Source organism: Rutidosis leptorrhynchoides, chromosome 4 (genome assembly GCF_046630445.1).
Source record: "Rutidosis leptorrhynchoides isolate AG116_Rl617_1_P2 chromosome 4, CSIRO_AGI_Rlap_v1, whole genome shotgun sequence".
Lineage (NCBI taxonomy): Eukaryota > Viridiplantae > Streptophyta > Magnoliopsida > Asterales > Asteraceae > Rutidosis > Rutidosis leptorrhynchoides.
In genome coordinates, this window is record NC_092336.1 from 209,261,200 (window position 1) to 209,269,509 (window position 8,310).

Here is an 8,310-nt window from a genome sequence, read left to right on the forward strand (position 1 = left end):
TTCATATCTTAGTGTATCTGTTACTGTAGACCTTGCCTGATATCTCTCGTAAATTTCTCCTTAATTTAAGGGATCCTGGTACTATATATATCTATGCAAATTATGCATTGAGAATACCATCTAACTATCAATTGATGCCACTAAACTCTTCATACCAAAAATCTTTTCTGAGATCGTTTAAGATGGCCTCTACGAATCGACCAAGTTCCTCTGACTCCGAAGACAGCGTGACAGGAGCACACCAACCAATCAACTACCGTGATTACTGGAGAAAGTGGGGATGGGTTCGCGACATACTCACCCTATGGAGAAAGGAAGAAGGTACTCCATATCATGAATCAAATCTACCACCTAACCTTGGAGTACTTGACCCGCTCACCGGCGAACCCGTTCGCAATACCGTTTATACCCTATTTGCAAGAATTTTTCGTCTTGAAACTACCATTAATGGAACTAGAGAAGATATCCGACCTCTAACTCACATTGAAAAACAACTCGGGTTAGTAGAAGAAGTTAGAGAACTCCGAGCTCGAGTATTAACTTTAGAGAGCACGGTATACAATTTGCAATCATCAACAGTATCACCAACACCAGTAACATCACCAGCCTTAGCACCAATGGCACCAGTACCACCAACAACCCAAGTTTCAACAATCCATGCCTCAACATCTCATTCTGTACCTCGAGTATAATTATCGTTCTACAAATCATTCTACATCATTTATCTTCGTTCGACATGACGATTATGTAAACTCTAATGTTTTAGAGATTATGTATCATAGTTTTAATCGTAAATCTGATGAGTTTAATATCACATTGACTCATTAAATCCATAATTACATCTGAAGAAAATATATATGTAAATATATTTTCATAAAGATTGTGATTAAAAATTCTTTCGTACAAACTGTTAATGGTAAAAATATTTTAACGGGTAGGTAATACCCGAGAAATATTTAAGATTTCACATTAATAAGTTACATTGTACAGTCTTCGAATCTGATTCAACGGTCGATTACCATCCTACCTACATCTATCGATATACGAATCCGTTCACCACAGAATAACCATTTTCATTCAAATTCAAATTCCATATTAGGATTTTTACATATCAGAATCCAACAAGTGGCATAATGAAGAAAAAAAAATGGACACAATAAAAATTGATTAGAAACACACTAATTAACAATATGAAATTTTGTTAAGAATCCACGCTAACAAAAATCCTAGCTAACTGTTCCTAGCTAACTGTTAATTCCGTATTACATTTTATTTATTGCAATTTAATTATCGCAATTTATTTTATCGCAATTTAATTCTCGCAATTTTATTTATCGTTATATAATTTCTGTTATTTATTTTACGCACTTTAAATATCGGGACACGTATTCAAGGTTTTGACATATCATATCGACGCATCTTTATATATTATTTGGAATCACCATAGACACTCTATATGCAGTAATGATCGAGTTCTCTATACTGGGTTGAGGTTGATTCTACAATAATATATATAGTTTGAGTTGTGATCGAGTCTTAAACGTATACGGGTCACGACACGTATTAATTAATTCGAATATTATATATTAAACTATATATATGAATTATTGGACTGTCAACTGTGGACTATCGACTGTGGACTAATAACATTAAACAATTAAAATAAATTAAAATATTGATTATAACATATGAAACTAAACAAGTCTTCAAGTTTGCCACTTGATCTCATCTTAAACCTCATCTGTATCTTGACGATTACAATCTGCGTTCAAACCTTTCATGATTCTTGAAAACACCTCAATCGATAGGATGAATCAACCGCACTTCATCTACGGAAGGAAAGGTTTATGCATATAGTTATGCACCTGAGAAACTCTCGGCAACTGAGTAAAAGTTTAACACGTAGCCGCATCAGATCCTTTGGCATTTATTAGCAAAAATAACCTTGCGATCCCTTTTCAAAGTAGCCAATTTTGTCACAGCTCCAGCAAGTCAACTTCGACTTTTCATTCGAAGTAGCCTTACTATAATCCTGATATATACAATTACCCTTTTTATAACGGAGAATTCTTTTATATTCCACCATATTACCAGAAGACGTACCAGCAGCCTCGTTGTTTTTTTTTTTGGCTTAAATCTCTCTGACAAATCATTATATTTATTCATTGAAACCCTATCATATACTCATCCGCATCTTGTAACGAGAACTGCCATACCAATTACCGGGAATCAGCAAATTTGTATTTCGAGTCTCGCAACGTTTCCACATCAACAGTTATATGTATCCATATAACATTTATCTCTTAGAACTATGATCTTCCATTCTGAAATTCAGAAAAGCACCCAGTCTGTGAATTAATGCTCTAAATTTTGAAAAGTTGAATGAAGCAACAAAAACTATGGATGATTTTAACAGTCAAAAGTTTGATAAAAAAAAAAATATACGTTGGAAAAGCTCAAAAGGAAGTTTGGTACTGAAAAACGAATTGAGCAAACCATGAAGGAGACTCTGAGGAAATCACAAGGACTAAACTTGTACATAAAGAACCCTGATGATTCTGTTTCTGATGAAGTCTTTAGTGAATATCTTGCTCCTTATTTATTCTAAGTCCTTGCGAAAGGATTTTCTTCATCAACATTCGATCTAAGAAATTCTGAAAATATCATCATAAATATCTTTGATATTTCTGAGGATATTTTCATAAATATTCTCGTCCGAAATTATATACCTCTTCGTGCTTCCTGTGTTTCATTATATTGGAAACTTCTGTAAAATTTAAGTTTAATTTATGAGTGAATTCTGGAGAAATGTAAAGAAATTGATGCATGAGTTAGTATAACATAATGACACTTGATCAACATGATTATATTACAGTAAGTCATGCTGAGTTTCTAAGTGGAACATGATGATTCACAGATTATAACGTCATCATGTGTCATGTTACACAACTCTTTCATTCAGCTTAACTTCTGAACATATCAAGAAAGTATATTCTTGATAGTTCTATTCTCAGTGATTCTGGTAATTTGACAAATCAAATCGTGCTAATACATTCTTTCTTATTTGGAACATGGTGTTTATCCGAAATTCCATACTTACAAATTCTGGACCATTACTCGCTTTACTAGAGATCAGGAGGATAATAAAAAGGCAAAGAGCTCCAAAATATAAGAGAAAATATAAAGCCCAATAACAACACAGAAGTTACAAACCGTGGATATTAATACGAATAGCAATATAAGGACAATGCTTAATTAAGAATAGTATCACCCCAAAGTTATATTAAAAGTAAACAGATTTTTCTGGTGGAAGATTGAAAAGAAGGATGACATAAATGATAATTAGGAAAATATCAGGGGTTAGAACTGGATTAAGCATTTTCACAATCTTTTGGATGTATGAATTAAGAAAAAAAGTATAGGAATGGTGAGAATAATGGAACGGAAGAATTTAATTTATAATGGAAATACCAGACAGAGTAATCGAGGCAGATCACCATATTTAATTATAGAGATCTTAATTTCCTTATTCACCAAAGTCTCAAATCTTTTAGATCTCGAAGATTTTCTTTAAATCCCTTGAATTCCGGAATTCAACCAAGACAACGTCAAAAGCTAAGACGCAACTTATTTTCTAAATTCCACCGTGACTACGTCAAAAGTTAAATCTCTATCTAAATCTATTGTGACAGCTTCACTCGTACGCTTCAACTAATCGAATCATTTTATCTATATTAGTCAATAATGATAAAACTCCATTCATCAACTCATATTTGTCATGAAAACATTTTTATTGTTAGCCATGACCGCCTCACTCAAATTTCGGGACGAAATTTCTTTAACGGGTAGGTACTGTGATGACCCGGGAATTTCCGACCAAATTTAAATTTTATTCTTATATAATTTCAACACGATAAGCAAAGTCTGTAAAGTTGAGTCTCGAAAATTTTGGAACTATGTTTATGTATTCAGTTACCTTCGACCAGTTTCGACGATTCACGAACCTTTAATTGTAGAAAGATGTGTGGGTATATATATATATATTAATTTGAAATATAATTTGAAGTATTATATGTGTTGTATTTAAAATTAATTATGTAAGATAAAATAAAATATGATATTATGATAATTATTATTTAAAACACATATATATAAATAATGTATATTAAATATATATTTAGTCATTTCAAATCTATTTAGTAAACGACAGTAACACTCAATTGTCATTCGATTGATATTAAGAAAACTAAAATTCTAACTTATGTGATTTAAAAATAAAAATGGTGATTCGAAAATGAGTTATATAAATTAGAGGCTCATTAAAATCACGAATACTAAACTGTTGATGATTGATGAGAATTGAATGAAATGCACTGTTGCTTTAATTGAATTAGTTGATGCACGATTAGTGTTTGAATTTGTTGCATCTCTTTTCAACTCTAACTTACGGAGTGTATATATTCATAAATAAATATGGTTACCTGCATATTGAAAAACACCTTCCACTAAATATCTATCAATATCTTTATCTATTTAAATATATATACAACGTTAGCTAGTGAGGGAACCTAGTCAATGAAGTGAATGAAATCACTTAACCCATTTCCACTAACACATACATATAATTGAGATAATTAGAAAAACACGATCATCACACCCACTTCCTTTTCTATTTGTCTGATTTAAAAAGGGGGACATTATATTCTTCACTTTTACTTTTGGTTAAACTTATCTATCAACCTAATTACTTTTGACAAATGATAGACACATTCATACAACTCAAACAAGAAAGTTTCACGGATTTGTAATAGGGATTACTGTGCTTCTTTTTGACTTCAACATAATAAAACAAATAATAAAGATGTAATATATATATATTTATATATATATATATATATATATATATATATATATATATATATATATATATATATATATATATACGCACACATGATATGCATACAAAAACATCTCATTTCCTTTGATAATCTTAGAACATCACCACCTTAAACGAGAAACTCGGCAACCATCTAATGCTACTACATAATATCGTTCTATTGCTTCACTACACGATCATCATTCATCACTACCTTCTCAAACCATAGACAATCACCACTAGAACACCACATACGATTATCTCCCACCATCTTCGTGAACTTCAATCACCATTTACAAAACCTACTTAATCAATCATCACACACCTGCTGTTAGACTTGTTTACTAGCCGAAAACACTCACTCTCGATCATCAAACCAACACCATGAAGCACCAAGCAATCGATACCACCCTCACCTGCAAATCACCATTTTCACTATAGCAACAATCGAGTACCATGGTTGCTACTACTACCCTTTTATTTCCTGTTGTCTGTCGCTGAAACCACCACCAACAAACTGCCGATATTCACTGCTAATACTCATGTTCCAATTATTGTTTCTGTCGCAAACAATCTACCTCCACCACCTTCTCTCTTGCTCTCTCTATCTTCTTCAATTATGTTCTTGGTTACAATCGTTGCAACTCGTCTTTCATATTCTTTTTCCTTTTTTAGACAAGCCAAGAACCATGAACAACCATCGACATTACCTTCACTCAATTCTATCATCAACCACCATCACTAGTGAAAACTGCTTTTGTGCATTTATCCTTTTTCATGTGTGGCCGACATGTTGTAAAGTGATAACATCATTTGGACCGTTTATAAGTAATCAAGAGAATACTTTAATTTGATGTGGGCCGTGATGAATTGAGATGCATATAGAAAAAAGTTGTGTTAGTCATTTGTATGTGGGCCGAGAGTTTTAGTGGGAAATTATGATATATATATTTTTTTTATTTACCGAAACTCCCTCAGCCAAGGAATAAATTTTGTTAGAATTAAGTTTGTGATTTTTTTTTTGAAACCTACAAAACTTGAGGCGTTTCGGTTGCTGTTCTATCTATATAATAACGATGATGATGGTACTGTTACGGGTTCAAGAAGATGATGCCTTAGATGATGATGATTATGTTACCACGATGATGATGTGAGTATGATGATGGTTCATGGCAATGACATACATAGTGATATTACAGCAAGCTTGATGATGTATATGATGATGATGATGTTATGGTATATGTATGATGATGGCGTATGATGTTATGATATTGATGATGACGATTATGTTGGTGATTATATATAATTATGAAAATAATAATGAAGATAATCATAGGTGAAACTGTGATGTTTATGATATGTGATTTTATGTATGATGATGATGTTTTTAGATAATTATGATGAAGAGAGTAAATGTGTCACACCCCCAAATTAGGGCCTAGGGTATTTGTGACTAATTATATCAAATCACAGTTGTATAAACGAGAACGACTCTATATGAGACGTTTTGAATAAAACATTTATTAATAACACAGCGGAAGCATTAAAAGTTTTACATCAAATTTAAACTGAAATAATAATAATAGTCTTAATGCAAAGTAAATGTAATGAAATGAAGACTCCATGTAGCAGCATTCAATTCATCAGGTAGCAATCATGGCAATCATCTTATTCGTCACCTGAGACAAAACATGCTTAAAGTGTCAACCAAAAAGGTTGGTGAGTTCATTAGTTTATCAAAATCAATCATTTCTGTTATAATAATAGGCCACAAGATTTCAGTTTCATAAATATCCGTACACTAGCAAGTGTATAAAAGCATTCTATAAGTTGTAGGCACCCGGTAACAAGCCTTAACGTTCATGTTTTACCCTCTGAAGTACACCAGATCAGGTGTGTTTAAAATAACCTCGAAGTACTAAAGCATCCCATAGTCAGGATGGGGTTTGTCAGACCCAATAGATCTATCTTTAGGATTCGCGCCTACCGTACATAGACAAGTAGTTTAATGTTACCAAGCTAAGGGTATATTTCTGGTTTAAACCCACGTAGAATTAGTTTTAGTACTTGTGCCTATTTCGTAAAAGATTTATAAAACAGCGCATGTATTCACAGCTCAAAAATATATATTGCAAAAGCAATTAAAAAGGGAGCAAATGAAACTCACCTTAAATAGCAGTTGAAGTATTCCACGCAAGAAAGGAAAGTAAAGCAAGTAAGTGACCGAGATATCAACTAGAAGTAGTTCTTTAAGAGAGAAATGAGAGATTAAGGTGTAAGTTTGAAATGAGAAATGTATGTGGTATTTATAGTTGAAAATGTTAGGTAAAAAAAATTAAAATAAAATAAGTAAATCTTAAAAGTTAAAATAAGAAAAATTATTTTGTATTTTTATTAAAAGTAAATCTTAAAGTTAAAATAAGAAAAAGTAGTTTGTATTTTTATTAAAAGTAAAATCTTAAAAGTTAAAATAAGAAAAAGTAGTTTGTATTTTTATTAAAAGTAAAATCTTAAAAGTTAAAATAAGAAAAAGTATTTTGTATTTTTATTAAAAGTAAATTTTAAAAGTTAAAATAAGAAAAAGTAGTTTGTATTTTTATTAAAAATAAAATCTTAAAAGTTCAAATAAGAAAAAGTAGTTTGTATTTTTATTAAAAGTAAAATCTTAAAAGTTAAAATAAGAAAAAGTATTTTGTATTTTTATTAAAAGTAAATCTTAAAAGTTAAAATAAGAAAAAGTAGTTTGTATTTTTATTAAAAGTAAAATCATAAAAGTTAAAATAAGAAAAAGTAGTTTGTATTTTTATTAAAAGTAAAATCTTAAAAGTTAAAATAAGAAAAAAGTATTTTGTATTTTTATTAAAAGTAAATCTTAAAAGTTAAAATAAGAAAAAGTAGTTTGTATTTTTATTAAAAGTAAAATCTTAAAAGTTAAAATAAGAAAAAGTAGTTTGTATTTTTATTAAAAGTAAAATCTTAAAAGTTAAAATAAGAAAAAGTATTTTGTATTTTTATTAAAAGTAAATTTTAAAAGTTAAAATAAAAAAAAGTAGTTTGTATTTTTATTAAAAGTAAAATCTTAAAAGTTAAAATAAGAAAAAGTAGTTTGTATTTTTATTAAAAGTAAAATCTTAAAAGTTAAAATAAGAAAAAGTATTTTGTATTTTTATTAAAAGTAAATCTTAAAAGTTAAAATAAGAAAAAGTAGTTTGTATTTTTATTAAAAGTAAATCTTAAAATAAAAGTAGTTTGTATTTTTAATAAAAGTAAATCTTAAAAGAAAAAGTAGTTTGTATTTTTGTATTTATTTATTAAAAGTAGATATAGTTTTGATTTTTTTTTTTGTATAAAATTCTAAAAAAAAAATTTGTTTAATATATTTCTAAGAACATTTAACATTTTATTTCTATATTTGTTTAATTATTAAATACGAA